This window comes from Macaca nemestrina, chromosome 6 (assembly GCF_043159975.1).
Source record: "Macaca nemestrina isolate mMacNem1 chromosome 6, mMacNem.hap1, whole genome shotgun sequence".
Taxonomy (NCBI): domain Eukaryota; kingdom Metazoa; phylum Chordata; class Mammalia; order Primates; family Cercopithecidae; genus Macaca; species Macaca nemestrina.
In genome coordinates, this window is record NC_092130.1 from 140,008,864 (window position 1) to 140,028,934 (window position 20,071).

The window sequence follows — 20,071 nt, forward strand, 5'->3', positions numbered from 1 at the left end:
TATATGCTGCCTAATCTCAACAATACTTTTAAAACGTGGCATTTGACTTGAAAGACACTCTGTAAAGCAAAGGAACCTCCAAGTCCAAAAGCTCCTGAAAATGTAAGAGCACTCCACTATAAGAATTTTCACAACAACTAAAATAAATATGTACTGGAATTTAACACTTAAGAAAACTGTCTTGTTAGATATTATTTCTTTCATTTGACAGTCAAAACAATTCTGTAGAAGTGGTATGACAGATATTTCCATTGGTAACTTGCTCAAAAACAATCAATTAAGAATTCATACAGCAAAGACTAAAATGAATCTTCTACATCCACGTGCATTTTCCCTATTCCATAGCCTTCAATTTGATTTAATATTGTATATGCACATTAGTTAATAGTAACCCTTTTCAAATGAGTGTAATTAGAGGTTTATTCTCATCTTTCACTTTAACTTTGACATTGCAGAAACAGCCACTAGGAGCTAGTATTGACTTTATCCAGATTATACCCATAATATCCTCAAAGCTGGGTGACCTCTATTCCATGCTCGTAAATGCACTCCAGTTGCTGATGAGTCTAGACAAAAAGTCATGGTTTATTTTTATCTCTGACATAAGAGTTATTTTATCACTCCCATTCAACTTGTAGACAATAAATAAAAATTGAGGTGCTCTATGAAAGAAAAATATGTTTAATAGTCCTAATGAACCCAATAGAGGGTATATTTATTCCCAGAATTATTTGTTTCACTTTAAGCGGAAAATTCATTTGGTCTCATCCTTCCATTCTGCCTCATCTACACAAATTGGCATCCTTTCATAACCAAAGCCTATATTCTTCTGCAATAAAAATATTCCTGATTTTTTTTTGTTTGGGGGGAATTTGATGCATCCCTTGACAACAAATCTGTTTCCATCCAGTTTTATAATGTCAATTTAGTTTTAAACACATCCCCTTATGCACTCCCAGGGTGCAGCATCTCTCTGTTACTTTAGACTTCAATCTGCTGCAGCTTTAGAGAATGCTATGGTTTGTCTGCAGTTCATGTTTACTTTTAGAGTTATATGACTTCCATCAGAAATCACAAATCTATCTTAACTCAGTTTAGACTCGTGTTCTGACAAAAATGTTTGTTCCAGGAGAGTTTCAATAAACATGTTGTGAAAGATAATTGAAGGAACTAATTTCCTAGGGAGGCATGACAGCCTTAGAATATGTTCATCCCTACCTCTCTGGTAGAATTTAAAGTGTCCTAGGTATTTGATTCATGTCACCAAACAATGTTAGGTGATGATTCATTTAAAGATAAAGATTATTAAATGAGTCTGATAAATAAAGAACAACCCCATAAAGAAAGATGAAAAGGTAATTGAACGAAAAAATGTTTGCAGAGGGAGAGACCTGCCATTCGTTAAGTGCATGCTAGGTTCTAAATCCTTCATGCAATCATAAAAAGTAGATATTACTACAATCCTCATTTTACAGATGACAAAACTGATCATATAAATAGCAGAGCCAAGATGTGAATCGAGGTCTGTTAGTTATAAAACCACTGATCTTTTCAGCTTTGTGTACTACAGTGCATATGTTGAATAAGCATGTGATCTGGCCTTAGTGGTAGGTTGCATTAATGCTCCCAACTCTCACTGCTTCCTATTAAGATGCCTTTTGTCATGAAACTTCATATGGCCCTATCACTGTGGAAAGAGGTACCCCTTATATCTCAATTCTAGTTCCAACATGTAACTTACTTTGGCCAATGGGATATTAATAGGCATTATGTAAGCAGTGGCTTGAAGAGCATTTGCAAGACTGGACTTGTGCAACAGGGAAAGTTCAATCATGCAAATGAGCACCAGCACCGTGAGAAAGACTCACTGGTCCAGAGACAGGATGAAAAACACATGAATCAAATCCACCCAGCTTGCACCAGGTGAGCCCAGTGAGTTGCAGGCACATGAGTAAATGTAGCCATGACCACCAGAACCATCCAGCCACACCATCCCCAGTTCAGTCACTTTGGTCAACCTACAGATCTGTGAAAATAAATGCTATTGTTTCAAGCCACTGAGTTTTGAGATGATTTGTTATCAACAATTTTGTGGCAATAGCTAATGAGTATACCTCCTTATACTCTATACCATAGGCATAAGGAATTAGGTTGTGATGCATGTTTTTCTTTTCTTCTTAATCCTACAGGTTGCACAACTTACAAAAGATTGAATATTGTTTCTATACACAGTTTAGGGAAATTTGTCAAAGAAATAATCCTAGAAGTGTTCCCTAAGAGTCTTTGAAATATTGAAATGACACAGCCATGATACACAATTAAACAACTATGAAATAAAAAGTCCCACTTAAAGTTTATAATGTTTTTTAATCTTGCTAGTTTTTCTTATTATTGCCCTTTTACTAACACTCAGGGTATGCTTCTATTTCATATATTCTTTAGTGGCTGCAGTCCACCTCTTAGAATAGGTCTTTGTGCACATGCACACGTATGTTTATTGTGGCACTATTCACAATAGCAAAGACTTGGAATCAACCCAAATGTCCATCAGTGACAGACTGGATTAAGAAAATGTGGCACATATACACCATGGAATACATTGCAGCCATCAAAAAGGATGAGTTTGTGTCCTTTGTAGGGACATGGATGCAGCTGGAAACCATCATTCTTAGCAAACTATCGCAAGAACAGAAAACCAAACACCGCATGTTCTCACTCATAGGTGGGAACTGAACAATGAGATCACTTGGACTCGGGAAGGGGAACATCGCACACCAGGGCCTATCACGGGGAGGGGGCGGGGAGGGATTGCATTGGGAGTTATACCTGATGTAAATGACGAGTGGATGGGTGCTGACGAGTTGATGGGTGCAGCACAGCAACATGGCACAAGTATACATATGTAACAAACCTGCACGTTATGCACATGTACCCTAGAACTTAAAGTATAATAAAAAAAAAGGAAAAAAAATAAAAAATAAAAAAATGAAAATAAAAATAAAAAGAATAGGTCTTTGTGGCTATATATCAAACTTTTACCCATACTTGGAGACTTAGCTCCAATTTTCTCTCTTTAATAAATATTGCTATCAGCTAGCCTCCCTTTCTATCCTAATGACTTGCCACTAGCCAAAAATAATCTCTGTCACACAGTTTCACACAGTTTTCCATGGCAATTTATCTGCCCCTTTTTATAGCCTCTTAATGTTTTGCAGTAGAGTTTTGAGGTATTTTTGTGCATTCTAACCCATCTGCTATACAGTAGGTCACAAGCTGAATTGCTTCCGGAAGCCAAGATGAAAATGATGATTAAATAGAGCTGGCGAATGGCAATCAAGGGTGGTGGGGGTTCTAATGAAACAAAAGAGCATATCCCATCAGAAGGGAGAAAACTGCACTTGGGTCCACCTAGTTTTTGTCAACAGGAGAATATAAGATCAGAGTTGACAAATCTTCCAATTTTTAAGAAGATTAAAAAATTCACATTTTTATGTAAAATTTCCCAACTTTATGTGAAAATATTCATCTTAAAATATTGCTATGGTAGATTTCGTTAGTGTTTTGAATTCGTTCTATTCCTGTAATAAAATTACATACCCACTTTCTTGGGGCAGAATGCAATACCCTGCCCCACTTAGAAAGGCATTGACTGTACATTGTACTCCAAGTCTAGCCAGAGTTTTAAATGTGCCACCAGTAGTATCTGATCACAAAATGAGAGACACATGAAGCAGACCTGAACCCTGACCTACAAGCAGAGTCACCCTAGCTGACCTGAAGACACATGAGCAAAAAAGTCAAATATGTGTTGTGTGCCGTTGAGATTTCCAGGGTTGTATTGTACACAACATTTTTGTGTCTAGAATCTGACTTTTAAAATTGGCCCTACATTTTAAGAGAAAAGTTAAAGCACAAAACATTCTGGTAACCAAGTTTCACTCACAGCCTCTAGGTCTCAACCTCCATTACCGGGAGTTTTTTGAAGTGTGAAACAGGTTCACTGTGCACTGCTTACCAGCTTGACTGAGGCTGATGAGACAGAATACACTCACATGTAACAAGTTACATAAAGCAGCTTTATTACTTACAGATAGACTGCAAGAGAAAACAGAAGCCTAGGATTTCCGCAAGGCTCAGAAAAGCTGCCCACAGCAGATGGATTCTCAACTGCACATGCCCCAGTTGTACCACAGATAACTGACCCCAAAAAACAGCCTGCCCTGGGTTTTATACACCAAGGTTGTGCAGCTCTCTGGGCTAAATCATTGAAGGATATCATGTTTCCAGTGGGAGATTGGAACAGAGCCTAGGCTACTCTGGCCAGCTTCTCTTTATCTCAGGATCTTACATCTTCAGCACATTCTACAGTTATTTTTGAGAACTACAAGCAAGAAAGTGGGGAGACATGGGTTGGTCTAAGGACACCTGGAGAACTGTCCTACATGATAGGCATTCATAGTGAGTGTACTTCTATTTAATTTCCTTGTTTCTCGTCTTTGCAATATCAAACATTCTGTCCATTATAGAAAGAAAAAAAAAAAAAAAAAAAAACCTAATGTTTTACCTAAGAACTGCCACTTTACATCAAATCTATTCTTTTGAAAGATAAAAAAACGTATTTTGCAGAATCAGATTATGGGCAGATCAATCTCAAAACGATGCTGAGTCATCACTAGAGTAAACTAACTTGAGTTTCCACACACTATTACATACATAAACCCTACAAAAGTAAATAGGACCCTTGAACGGAAATTTGATAAGCCTCCTCCTCATCACTGGCTTACCTCTATTGAGTATTCTGAAACAAATAGGAGCTATCTCATTTAGCAACAAGCTGACAATTCAAAGTTGGCTGCAGTACTAATCCTGGATAACTAAAAATGTCATGCATAAAGAAGTCTATTTCTCTCTCTAGAGGTTTGTTTCATTGTCCTGGTTGGTACACAGACTCATCAGTGTCTGAGGTCTTCTACAGTACTTTTCTGCCATCCTAAATGACACCATTATTCTCAAGTCAAAATGACTTACTACAATATCCACATTCCAGTCCACAAGGAGGTGGAAGGAAGCAGAGGTCGGCCTCCTTTACTTAAACAGGCATGACCTTGAAGTTGTACACAGCACCTCTGTTCACATCCTAAAGGCCAGAGCATTGTCACATGGCTCCTTGATGGCAAGGAAGGCTGGGAAATGTAGTTTTTATGAAAATGTTGCTACCAAGCTAAAGCTTTTCAACTACTATTGAAGGAGAGAATATATATTTAAGAGACAGTTAGTCTCTGTGTAACATTCAGATAAACATTTTGACAACTTTTTAAACATTCGTTCTGCTTTGGTCAGTGCATGTTAATTCATAAGTAGATCTGTATGTACATTTCTTTAATACGAATCACTTTTCTCCCTTACTTCCACTAAATAAATATTGAGGAAAGAGGTTTTAAGAAATATATTTAAAATAGGACCATAATTTTAGTCTGCCTGAAATGGTCAGAGGATTTTTCTTGCTACCACAGGATCAATATTGGGTAAACTTCATTTTGAAATAAAAAGTGTATGACTTTTACAAATGATACTCAGGCAGATGAACTGTATTTATTCACTACATGGTTAGTGGTCATCTATTTATTGAAGGACAGCCATGGGCAAGTCATTTTGTTAGGCAGAGGGCATACGAATACATAGCAAAATGCACGTGATCATTGCCTTCATGATATCATCCACATAATCACAAAATAGAAACATGATTACAAATGGAAGTAAGTGCAATTAAAGCTGATTCAGAGTGCCTGGCAGTATGTAGACAATGGGGATATGAAGATAAATGAGCCCTTAGAGACCACAAAAAGTTTCTCCTTTTGCACTCCAGCATTGACTCTAGCTCTCTTTGTGTATCTTTTGCATTGAGGGGAGACCTAAGGGATTCCCAAAAAACATGCCACTCAGAAAGTTAGCTTGTTAGCTTCCAGACACCACAGAGTTACACCTGTTAAGAGTAATGTATTTAAAAAAAAAGAGTGATGCATTAATATAGCAATTAATTTTTACTCTAATCTAGTTTTCTTCAAAAAAAAAAAAAAGCTGAGTAGCCTGTATGAATAATAGAAAACAGCTCAAGGATGTGTTTGTTCCAAATGATGCTCTCTGTTTCTCTCCTGGAAGTCTTATTGAACTGCCAAAATGATAATGGACTTCATTAAAAGCACTGCCAACAATTACTGCTCAGCAGAAATGAAGGAGTATGCTGGGAAATTGCCATTGCTGTGCCAAGATTCTGGGTCTAAAAAAAGAAACAGGTTTTCCTTTAAAGGAGAGTAAGGTGCAAAATGAAGTAGCAGCTCTAGATTATATGTTATCAAGGACTTTTTAGAGAACCATGGTTTCTGTTTTTAGGGTTTTTCATTGTACACACTAATATTTTTCTATGTTATTATCAGTATCTTATGACTACTACTCTTACAAAATCCCACTCGGTAGCCCCTGCCTCCTGTAATAGTTGCCCCTTTCTGTACTGTTGCCTCTACCATGACACCCATGGGCTCCAGGATGATATTCACTCAATTCTCATCTCTGCCTTTAAGCCCACACAAGTGTCTTGCTCCTGCTCTCCTCCTCAGTGTTCAGCAAAATCGCATGACTTAAACAACCAAGAATTCCATGTTCTAACACACAATGAGCACCTGCTGGCCTCAATAAGGATAGTAGGAAGGGGGATTATCGCTGAAGTCAAGAGAACTTGTACAGTTTGCCAGGTCTCTGGGAATTTTGGTCTCCACAGTAGTAAAACATAGTTAAGATTGACTGACCCCCTTTACCTTGGGTAGATACAGAGAGAAATGTATCAGATTATTTCATTTTGGTCTTGCCATATGGAATATTAGATACCTTAGAAAATGGGACAACATGAGGAAAGCTGGACTGAATAAAGAAGTCTAGTTTAACTGAACTAATTATGTGCTAGGGTAGGACACAAGCAGGATGAAATTAGGATTTGTCTCAAAGGGAAATGTGGAGGCAGTGTTACAGAGAAACTTCATCTACTTAATCACTCAACTCAAATCTAGACAATAAGGATTAAGTCTGGCTATAAAGGTTAATTAGCTTTCTTCCCACGTCCCTCTTATCACATCCTCTGTGAGTCTTGATTTCCTCCTTTATGAAATATAAATAGTAATGCTCACCTTTTAGGTTTATTGAAGGAATAAACATCAAAATAATAAAATGCACTAAGAGACAGTGTCTGGGATATAGTGTATGTTCAATAAATACTTTCCATGGAAGCTTATTGTGTGAAGTTTTTATTAGGTGTGCAAAAGAAAGAGTTGGCATAAAGGGGGAACAACATTTAAATTCTTGTCTTGGTGGGACCTTTCCTCTCTTTTTTGAGTACTTCATATTCAAGGACAAATACAAAACAGAAGCAAGAGACTCTAAGAATTATCTAGGGGTGTTCAAAACTTAGAAGGCAGTGAAGCACGCAGGCATGAAAGACCACAGGACTTTGAGGACAGTGCTTGAAGGAAGGACTTAGAAAAAGAACAGTAGGTCAGTGTTGCAGGGGGGTCACTGATAACACATAAAAGGGATAAAGCTGGGTGATTCAATCTTAAGTGGCTTCCAACCGATCCATGAATGAGAATTACTCATGAAAGAAAAGTTAAAAGAAGCAAAATTAGGCAAGATAGATGAGAGTAGTGAGCAAGTGCCTAGCCATGTTAATGGAGTCAAAGTTTCATTTGGAGTTAAATCACATGTAACTTAACTCCTATTTGGGATTTCTTGGGCTTCTGGGTCTGAACGATCATTTTCTTCTTTAGATTTGCGGAGCTTTATTTAAATAGCTTTTGCCTTCTTTCTCTTTCTCTGCTTCTTCGCAACACCCATAATACATATATTTGTTCATTTGCTGGTATTCCATCACAGGCTTTCCTTATTCTTTTCAATTTTTTCTTTTTATTTCTCTGAGTAATTTCAAATGGACTGTCTTTGAGCTCACAAATTCTTATACTTTATCAAGGCTGCTGTTGAAGCTCTCTATGAAATTTTTCATTTCACGCATTATATTCTTTGGCTCTAAAATTTCTGCTTTTTTTTATGATTTACATCTCTTTATTGTACTTCTCATTTTATTTGTGTTTTTGCTTTTCTGATTTTATTTAGTCACTTATCCGTGTTCTCTTATAATTCACTAAAATGATTATTTTGAATTCTTGGGGTTTTTTGTTTTTTTGTTTTTTTTGAGACAGAGTCGCCCAGGCTGGAGTGCAGTGGCTCGATCTAGGCTCACTGCAAGCTCCACATCCCGGGTTTACTTATGCCATTCTCCTGCCTCAGCCTCCCAAGTTGCTGGGATTACAGGTACCTGCCACCATGCCCGGCTAATTTTTTTTTTTGTATTTTTAGTAGATATGGGGTTTCACCATGTTAGCCAGTATGGGCTTGACCTCGTGATCCACCCACCTCGGCCTCCAAAAGTGCTGGGATTACAGGCGTGAGCCACCACACCCAGCCGATTTTGAATTCTTTATCAGGTAGTTTACACATTTCCATTTTTAAGGTTACTGGAGCTTCATTTTATTCCTTTGGTGATACAATGTTTCCCTGATTATTTGTGATCCCTGTGGCCATGCATTGGTGTCCGCACATTTGAAGAAGTTGGTACTTATTCCAGTCTTTACAGATTGGCTTTGGCCAGCAAAGCCCTTCATCAGTCAGCCCAGAGATCATGAGTAGGCTTGTTGTTGTAGCCTTCAGGCAGGCAGGCCCGGTGCCTAAGTCTGCAGGGGATAATGATATGTCTGGGTCTGTGAGACCCAGTCTGGAGTCTGAGTCTGTAGGTGTGGCCTGAAGCCTGAGGCCACTGGGGCTGGTCTAGCATTAGAGAAGGCCTGGAACTCAATTTACAAGTGCCAACCTAAAACCTGAAGCCTTAAGCACAAGACTGGCACTCAGTTTCACTGGGACAGGCCTGGTAGTCAGGTCCACAACAAAGTCTGGTGCTCACTTCACTTTCCTACTCAGAAGCAGAGTATATCTTTCTCTGTGCCGTGCTGGCTAGGCCGAGGGAAAGTGTGACATGTATAATTTGAAACTGTCCTTCCTAATCTCTTCAATGTTTCTTTTTTCTTAATTCTGTATTATACCCAGGTGCTATAATCTCTCGCCTAAATTCCTTAGCTCTTATGAAGGTATTTTTACACAATGAGTTTTTCAAATTGATGTTTCTGCAAAATGATGAGCACAAACAATCCTATTCTGCCATCTTGCTGACATCACTAGGCTACATTTTTTTTATTATTATTATACCTTAAGTTCTGGGGTACATGTGCAGAATGTGCAGGTTTGTTACATAGGTATACACGTCATGGTGGTTTGCTGCACCCATCAACCCGTCACCTACATTAGGTATGTCTCCTAATGCTATCCCTCCCCAGCCACACACCCCTTGACAGGCCCCTGTGTGTGATGTTCCCCTTCCTGTGTCCATGTGTTCTCATTGTTCAGCTCCCACTTATGAATGAGAACATGCAGTGTTTGGTTTTCTGTTCTTGTGTAAGTTGGCTGGGAATGATGGTTTCCGGCTTCATCCATGTCCCTGCAAAGGACAAGAACTCATGCATTTTTATGGCTGCATAGTATTCCATGGTGTATATGTGCCACATTTTCTTTATCCAGTCTATCATTTATGGACATTTGGGTTGGTTCCAAGTTTTTGCTATTGTAAATAATGCCACAATAAACATATGTGTGCATGTGTCTTTATAGTAGAATGATTTATAATCCTTTGGGTATATACCCAGTAATGGGATTGCTGAGTTAAATGGTATTTCTGGTTCTAGATCCTTGAGAAATCGCCACACTGTCTTCCACAATCGTTGAACTAATTTACACTCTTACCAATAGTGTAAAAGCATTCCTGTTTCTCCACATCCTCTCCAACATCTATTGTTTCCTGACTTTTTAATGATCGCCATTCTGACTGGCATGAGACGGCATCTCATTGTGGTTTTGATTTGCATTTTTCTAATGACCAGTGATGATGAACTTTTTTTCATGTTTGTTGGCTGCATAAATATCTTCTTTTGAGAAGTGTCTGTTCATATCCTTCACCCACTTTTTGATGGGGTTGATTTTAATTGGATTTAAAATCTCTCTCAAATATAAGGAGGTTCTTATATTTTGGTAGTTCAAGTAAAAAAAATCTATGAGTTGGCCGGGTGCGGTGGCTCAAGCCTGTAATCCCAGCACTTTGGGAGGCCGAGGCAGGTGGATCACGAGGTCAGGAGATCGAGAGTATCCTGGCTAACATGGTGAAACCCCGTCTCTACTAAAAATACAAAAAACTAGCCGGGCGTGGTGGCGGGCGCCTGTAGTCTCAGCTACTTGGGAGGCTGAGGCGGGAGAATGGCGTGAACCCGGGAGGCGGAGCTTGCAGTGAGCCCAGATCACGCCACTGCACTCCAGCCTGGGAGACACAGCGAGACTCCGTCTCAAAAAAAAAAAAAAAAATCTATGAGTTAATTTAAGAATAGAAACACAATGTAACTGAACTGCAAAGAAATTTTAAAACCTTACATCTTAGGCTAAACTAAGAAAAATTTCATGTTCATATCAGTATGAAATATTCTGATCAGTTATTGATAACATAGAAGGGCTTCTAAACACTATTCATCATTCAAAGAAAGTGAGAAAGATTGTAAGAGACTTGGAAATCAAATTACTAAAGGAACTATTAGGAGACCATTTAGAAACTTTTTTTCCTAGAAAATAAAAAATCTTTGAGGTGTAGAGGATTTCTGAAAATCTTTTTAAATATTTTAAGTACCACTATATGGAAGAGAGAATATAAATTTTTCCTACTACAAAGAAGAGAACTATGGCCAAAGATAGGATATTCATAATTAAAGAAATTGTCTCATAAGGTTGAACTTTCTAGTAATTTGAGTTGCGTCAAAATGGAATAGTCTTCCTGTGTACAAGTAGCGACGTCTTTGTCCCTGAAAGTTTTTTAGCATAAGCCCAGTCTCCATCTGCTAAGAACAGGATGGGGATTAGCAGAAGGAGAAGGGAGTCTAGGATAGGAAAGAGGTTCTCTTGTATGAGCATCTAATTTTAGACCGAAAAATCCGCCAATTTTAAGGTCCTTTCATCCATGTATATTACTCCATATACCAAAAAAAAAAAGAGAGAGAGAGAGATTTCCTAGTAATTAGCCTGATGATGTTCCCACAGTGGAGAAAGTTATATCCAACAATGAAGTCAGCACAAATTGAAACAAAATGGCCCCTGTGAGAATGCTAATTCAATACCTAAATAAAACTGTATAAATTTAAAAGTGCATAGTACTTATTTATTTTATTTTATTTATTTATTTTATTATTATTACTATTTTTTTTTTTTGAGACAGAGTCTTGCTCTGTCACCCAGGCTAGAGTGCAGTGGTGAGGTCTCGGCTCACTGCAAGCTCTGCCTCCCAGGTTCACGCCATTCTCCTGCCTCAGCCTCCCAGTTAGCTAGGACGACAGGCGCCTGCCTCCACACCCAGCTAATTTTTTGTATTTTTTAGTAGAGACGGGGTTTCACCATGTTAACAGGATGGTCTCGATCTCCTGACCTTGTGATCCGCCCGCCTTGGCCTCCCAAAGTGCTGGGATTACAGGCGGGAGTCACCGCGCCCGGCCCATAGTACTTATTTAATAAATTTTTAAGTGATATTTCTTGACAGACAAGATAAATATTTAAGTGCCAACTTTATAACCACAAATCTGTCTAAATACCATAACTTTAGAATAAGATACTTTGCCAATTTATAATGCAAATAAGGTATACAGACATACGCACATCCATGCATGCTTTTTAAGGAATTCCTTCTTAGAGTGTATAAATTTGTCTTTATAAGTAAGTGTTTATAGCTGAATTGTACAGTATTGATGTCTTTAAGCTTACTTTTTTCTTTTCCTTGATACTGCTTTTTTTCTTATACTATGACTATTTCATTGCATCAGAAACTAATATGTTTCAAATAGCACAACTAAATTATTTAGATTGTATTGATTATTTAATTTGAAGATGAGGGAGAAATGTTTTCACTCTTTACATAGAAATCAAATTAGTAAAGTCCCAATTAAAATCTATATATTAAAAGAGATTTAAGATTCATATCAACTAATTGCAATAGATGAGTCATAACTGGATCTTATTTAAACAAACTCTAAATATAACAGTACTATGAGAAAATTGAGCTCTGACTAGGTCTTATTTTTTCTTGGCATACTCTTTTGAACCCTTACCTTTTAGGAAAAGAAAATCTACAATATTTAGGAATGAGATTATATAATATCTGGTATTTGCTTCAAAATAATATGTGAATGAAAGAAATGGGGATAGAAATAAAACATGATGAGCAATAACTTGATAATTATTAAAACTAGGATTTAAACATATACAATTATTCATTATGCAATTATCTCCATTTTATATATGTCTGATAATTTTCATATTTTACAAATAAAGTCCAATCTCAGTTAGACATTTGTCTCCCAAAGTCTTCAACCAGCAACAATCAAACTTTCTTATTTCACCACATTTTTTCCAAACTCCCATATTTTCCCAAGTAAGTCAGCTCTCACCTCACACTTATATTCCTCAACCAGAAAAACAAAAGTCTTGCAGCTAACTAACCCCAGCCTGGAAACAGCACATTAAAGATTATTATTAATAATTATGCTTAGAGCCTATCCTTTGATATCTTGCTTCTCACACTAAAACATATAAACATATAAACATCAGCTAGCCTATGTGTGGTTCTCCTTGTATATCATTACACTAGGATATTTTAAACAAAGAAAATGTGTTACCAAAAATTTTATTATCAAAACAGCATCTAATTTATTGTGTGTGTATGCATGCACATACTCGCAGGTATGCGTGCATATATGCATCTGTACATCTTTGATCAAGAGGCCCAAAAGCTTAAATGAGAGTTGAAAAAATGAATACTTTTGAGAGCTTCTGAATTAAATAAAACGATAATTCAACATGGTGTAAAACTAACAAATTAGGACAACGATATAAAGTATAGTCTCTATTTGAATTTATCACTTATAACCTAATTTTATCATCCTGCCTCTACTCTCATTCACTGTTCATGATTTACATATGGAAGACTGACTAATAATAAAAATGTTATCAAATATAGGAAATAAGTGGCTATTTCTGGCTCCCACAGATCTTTAGTCATAGTTCGAGATTTAGGCTTGTGGCAATCTTGCATACCCTTAAACGTTGGGAACATGAAAGAATTATTATTCTAATAGATACCATAGACACTCTATTTGAAAGATACTCACAGCCCTTTTCTTCTTTACCTTCCTCTATTGAGAAGCATTGAAACTGTTAAAATACATGGTTTCCCAACCTACACTGTAGTGAAGAGTGGCTATGTGACCAAGTTCTTACTAATAATATGTGAATGAAATTCACTGTGGATGTCTTCTCTTTCCAAATTGAAAATGTAAACTCTCACATGAAGAAAGTTTTGTATTTTACCTTCTTCCTGCCTGGAATGTAAACATGAGCTCTGGATATGTAGCAGTCATTTTGTAACTAAAGGTCAAATAACATGCTAAAGATAGCAAAAAAGAAAGAGTACAGATCCATAACACATTGCTGAAGAGCTGTTTTAGCCCTGGCTACCTGTCTCCAGATGAGCTTTATACAAGTAAACAAAAACATTATAGATTTAAGCAACTGTTAAGAGCGCTTTCTGGGTCTGTTTTTTGTTTGGGGGTTCATTATTTGGGGTTTTGGTGGGAGGGGAAGGGTAACATAGTCCTAACTTTTACACTACTATTCCTGGGAGCAAAATAGGTGGCAGAAGTTCAGAAGACTTGAACAGCATAAATATATGTAAGAATCTTGGCAGACTTCCGATGCTGACAAAGATGAAGTAACAGGAACTGAATTTTACTCTTCCACTGAAACAACTGGAAAACAAAAACAAAAACAAACAAACAAACAAAAAACCAACCCAGGTACTCACAGTCTAAGAAATATCAGTTTTCAGATACTGGACACCATTGATGCAGGACATTGATCTCTGAGAGAGGGAGAAAATATGAGGTTAGCCACAATGATTGCTCAAGCTTACTTTCTGGAGAAAGTTTCTAAGCCTCAGCACAGGAAAGAGAAACCAGAAGGAGCCTGGAGGTATCCTTGAGTTGGAGAGATGGAGCTGGGAGTCAAGGAATGGCAAAGTAGATACAGTTTAAGTGGAAGAATACTGGACAGCAGAGAGGTGCATACAGAGAGAACTCTGACAATCTCCATTGTATTCCTCTCTAGTCTTCAGTTGAGTACCTACTAGGATATGCATATGAGGAGAACTGAAGCTGGGAAATAAGTCTTGCAGAAAGAAAAGAATCAATAATCTCCAAAGTTCACACAGGTTTAGGAATAACCCATATTTTCTTTTTTTTTTTTTTTTTTTTTTTTTCCTGAGACGGAGTCTCACTCTGTCTCCCAGGCTGGAATGCAGTGGCCTGATCTCGGCTCACTATAACCTCCGCCTCCCGTGTTCAAGTGATTCTCCTGCCTCAGCCTCCCGAGTAGCTGGGACTACAGGCATCCACCACCACTCCCGGCTAATTTTTTTTTTGTATTTTTAGTAGAGACAGGGTTTCACCGTATTGGCCAGGCTGGTCTCAAACTCCTGACCTTGTGATCCACCCGCCTCGGCCTCCCAAAGTGCTGGGATTACAGGCTTGAGCCATCGTGCCCGGCTTAATCCATATTTTCAACCAGTCAGAGTGGAAAGCTTTGTAATTCATGGGACATCAGATATACTCAAAAGAATACACCAAATTAGCCTTATATTAAGATTGTCTGGTCCCTACATTTTACAAAACTTACAAGCAAGCTTTGAAAGGATCAAATTGTTTCCAAATAACAAGTGAATCACAGAACAAAGCTCAAGAGTATCTAACACCCAACAAAATAAAATTCACAATATCCGCTATCTAATGGAGGGAAAGCATTCAAAAAAGCAGAAAATACAATCAATTATAATAAAAAAACAAATAGAAACATATTAAGAAATGACACAGATGACAGAATTAATAGATAAGAACATTAAAACAGTCTTATAACTATTACAGATGCTAAAGAAGCTAGAGGAAAAATTGATCCAATTAGATAGAGACACAAAAGGTATATATAAAAAGGGATCCAAATAAAACTTCTAGAATTGAAAACAATTGTGTGAAATAAAAAATACAGGCCAGGCACAATGGCTTACACCTGTAATCCCAGTACTTTGGGAGGCCGAGACAGGTGGATCACTTGATGTCAGGAGTTTGAGAATAGCCTGGCCAACATGGTGAAACCCTGCCTCTACTAAAAATATAAAAATTAGTCAGGCATGGTGGTGGGCAGCTGTAATCCCAACTACTCGGGAGGCTGAGGCAGGAGAATCGCTTGAACCCAGGAGGCGTAGGCTGCAGTGAGCTGAGATGGCACCACCGCACGCCAGCCTGGGCGACAGAATGAGGCTCCATCTCAGGACAGAAAAACAAAAAGTACACCAGGCGGTACATCAGGTTAGACAATGCTGAAAGAAATATTGGAGACAAAGCAATAGAAAATATCCCAAATAAAATACAAAAAGATAAAAAAGAGATGAAAAATTAACAGAGCATCAGCAAGTTATAAGTCAACGTCAAGTGCCCTAACATATGTATCATTGGAATCCCTGATGAAGTGAAGCAGAAGAAAGAAGAAGAGAGAAAAATAAAATTGGAAACGTACTGGCTAAAATATTTCCAAATTTGATAAAAATTATAAATTAATATATTCAAGCAACTTAGTGAACTCCAAACAAAGAAACATGAAGAAAAGTATGCTGAGCTGCAATATAGCCAAATTGCTTAAAATAAGTGATAAAAAGAACTTTAAAAATCAGCTAGAAGAAAAACTACACATTACATACATAACACTTTCTCTTAAAATTAGCCCTATATTAAGATTGCTTGGTTCCAACATTTTACAAAGCTTACAAGCATTTTCTTAAAACCAGAAATCATGATATTAACACCTCAATGAGCAGAAAGGTTGCAGGAATGATGTGGTCTCATTAGGCTGTTTTGGTGTAATTATGTCAACAAAAGCAGCAACAGCAAAAATGACAGATTATAAATAATGCTACCTCAGTACAACATATTTTCCTTGCACTATTCACTTAATCTATACAACAAACAATCTTACAGACAATGTAACTAAGACTCAGGTGGATTAAATAACCTTACTGGTAAAAAATCTGTAATATTAACGGATATATATCTACTTCCTCTTTTAGTAAGTACAAACTATGAAAATGAGTGCCAGGTTTATCTTTCTAAGCTTCTGTACTCATTTCTGTGCACTACAGACGTGGATGAAGAGTTACATATATGAATACTAGGGCCAACAATGAAAGTTATGTTTTGTTTTTCAATCCTAGATCCACTTTATTTTTTTATTTGCTTCTTTTCCAGCAAATATTCCTATCATATTTGAATGCCATTGGTACCAGAAAATTTACTACTTGAAACTGTATCTAATATTTTACTTTCACTTTTTGATTTAAATGTTTTTTAATAGTTTCACCAACAAATTATTTTTATAAAACTTACTGACCGTTTCTAGGATTCTAAAAGTCTCTAACTGTAACATGAGAATTTTCACATTTTTATGGCACATCTAGAGGCCATTGAAACTACAAAAAGAATGAATCAAAAGCATATTTTTAATCCCATAAAGGTAAACAAAAGACAACAGGAAAATGTTTATTTCTTCTTTAAAAAAGGGGAAAAAAATCAAAATGTAAGAGAGTCATTCAGAGGCAATGAATTTGTACTTTAATCCTTAAAAATATAATACTAACAACTTTTTCATCTAAGATTATTTACTTGGGCAATTATGATATCCAAGTCATTCATTATGAGAAGCTGAGATAATCAAAGTATCCTGCTTTGAATTATTTAGCTGCCACAAAAAGTGAGTTGTTCAGTTAAAAAAAAAAAAAAAAAAAGATGTCTAATTTCTCACTAACACAACCTACAGGTTCAGGAACTGACAGTTAAAATCTAGTCCTAAAAGTTCTGGCCAAGGTATAATGAGCTCCAAAAAGCAGAAAGCCCCAGTTACCATGAGGCCAAGTCACTAGGTAACATCTTCAGAGGTAAAGGGCTCTGTTGTTTCTCTCACTACCCCAAATTATAAAGATAGGCTGAGTTCTTTTCTCAGCTACTGTCAGTAGCAAAGCTAGACATGCCTAATAAAAGAGGCTCTGAGAAATACCATACTAGTAAATTACTTATCTACAGGAAATTTAATTTTCTATCACTTGAGAGTGAAATCATTTTTTTAAATCGTCTGCAAATTCTAGAGGGATTAATTTTTTTTTTTCTTTTAAGACAGGGTCTCACTCTGTCTCCCAGGCTGAAGTGCAGTGATGCAATCACAGCTCACTGCACCTTCTCTCCTGGACTCAAGTGATCTCCCCACCCCCCACTGCCCACCCCACCCTGCACTTGGTCTCAACCTCCTGAGTAGGTGGGATGACAGGCACGCACTACCACAGTGGGTGGCCTATTTTCTTTTTTAATTATTTTTTGTCGAGATGAGGTTTCACCATATTACCTAGGCTGGTTTCAAATTCCTGGGTTCAAGTGATCCTCCTGCCAAGGCTTCCCAAAGTGCTCGAATTACAGGGATGAGTCACTATGCCTGGCCAAGATTATATTCTTAAGCTCTTTCTAAATTCCTAAAGGGATAATTTTCAAACCATTCTCTCAATTTTAAAGTGTCATCAAGCATGACCTTGATGACATACAGAAAAGTAGCTTTTGTTTACACATTTCATATTAGCAATTTATAGCTTATATCTCTGGGGGATTTTTAATCAAAAAACATTAACTGAAGCCTGGTCATTGTATTAAGCTTAGAGATGTATTATCCTGCCTTACCTTATTGTCCACAGCAATGGCTGCTGTGCATTCAGTCCTTAGAAAATTCTCTAACCTCCTGTCCCTACATCAATTGCAAGGGAAAAGGAAATCTTCATCCTGGGTTTATATGGGGAAAGGTGTAAGAAATTCCTTATTCACAGAAGATTTGTTTTAGTCCATTTTGTGATGCTTAATAGAATGCCACAGACTGGGTAATTTATAAACAATATATACTACTTCTTATTCTAGACGTCAAGTTTAATACCAAAGTACCAGAATCTGGTGAGCATTCCTGCTGTATCATCCCATGGCAGGAAATAAAAGATCAAAAGAGCACACACATCCAAGAAAGATGGGAGGGGTTGGGAAAAGGGGAATGAACTCAACCTTTTCTTAGGAACCCACTCCCTTGGTAACCACATTAATCCATTCATGAGATCAGAGACCTGATGACCCTGCTAATCACCTCTTAAAGGTCCCATCTCACAGCACTGTTGCACTGGGGACTAAATTTCCAACACATAAACTTTGAGAGATGTATTCAAACCATGCATAGCAAGGTTCCAATATTTTAAAGTTTTATTTATAATTTTGCTGCTTTAAAATTAGAAACAGCATTGCAAATGTTTTTAGTGGTACAAAGAAAGTGAAAACAAAGTTGCTTGGCAGAAGAAATGATCCTTAGGCCAACTAACCTTATCTCCTCCTTTTTCATGTATCAATCCAGGGACTGGTATATTAGTCTGTTCTCACACTGCGAATAAAGACATACCTGAGACTGGGTAATTTATGAAAAAAAAAAGAGGTTTGATTGACTCACAGTTCCACATGGCTGGGGAGGCCTGACAATCATGGCAGAAGGAGAAGGAGGAGCAAAGTCACATCTTACATGGTGGCAAGCAAGAGAGGATGTGAAGGGGAACTTCCCTTTATAAAACCATCAGATCTCATGAGACTTATTCACTATCATGAGAACAACACAGGAAAGACCCACCCCTATGATTCAATTACCTCTCACTGGGTGCCTGTCACAACATATGGAAATTATGGGAGCTACAATTTAAAATGAGATTTTAGTGGGACCACAGCCAAACCATATCAACTGGGTTGATTTTCCCACAGTAATAAAACTAGTTTGAAGCAGAATCTAAAGGCAATTCAAGTTTCTGAGCTAGAAGCCTCATACTGTTTCTCCTCTTCTTTTTTATTTCAGATATGAATCCTGCTCTATAAAAAGGATGTTGAATATATATTTTATCATAGTAACAGCTGAACACTATATATTTCCAATAAAAAGCAACTGAAAACAATAACAGTCTAAATCTTGGTAAATCACAAGTTGAGAGTCAAATCAAGAACTCAGTTCCTTTTACAAAACAAAAAGAAAGAAAAAATCACCTTAGAATATACTTAATCAAGGAGGTAAAATATCTCTACAAGGATAACTCAAAACACTGCTGAAAGAAATAGATGACACAAACAAATAAAAATCCATCCCATACTCATGGTTTAGAAGAATCAGTATCATGAAAATGTACGTATGTCCCAAAGCAATCTACATATTCAGTGCAATTCCTTATCAAAATACCAACATCATTTTCCACAGAATTAGGAAAAAAATCCTAAAATTCACATGGAGTCAAAAAAGAACCCAAATAGCCAAGGCAATTCTAACCAAAAAGAACAAATCTAGAGGCATCACATTACCTGACTTCAAATTATAATACAAGGCTATAGTATCAAAACAGCACGATATTTGTATAAAAGCAGATGGATAGCCCAATGGAAGAGAATAGAAAACCCAGAAATAAAGCCAAATACTTACTGACAACTGATCCACAGGCATACGAAAACATAAATTGGGGAAAGGACATCTTGTTTAATAAACGGTGCTGGGAAAACTGACTAGCCACATGTGGAAGAATGAAATTGGATCCCCATCTCTCACCATACACAAAACTGAACTTAAGATGAATTAAAGACTTAAATCTAATACCTAAACCATAAAAATGCTAGAAGAAAACCTAGGAAAAACTCTCTGCATGTTGGCCTAGGCAAAGAATTTATGACTAAGACCTCAAAAGAAAATG

The 20,071-nt window shown here is 37.1% G+C and overlaps 1 long non-coding RNA gene across 1 annotated transcript in view; it reads right to left on the minus strand.

The window, feature by feature from the left end:
* LOC105487446 (uncharacterized) overlaps positions 1 to 20,071 on the minus strand; it is a 43,677-nt gene that overhangs the window by 21,078 nt on the left and 2,528 nt on the right. Inside the window, exon 2 of the long non-coding RNA XR_011625056.1 lies at positions 14,039 to 14,095. This is a non-coding gene — a long non-coding RNA (uncharacterized lncRNA). The remainder of the gene's footprint in view (positions 1 to 14,038; positions 14,096 to 20,071) is intronic.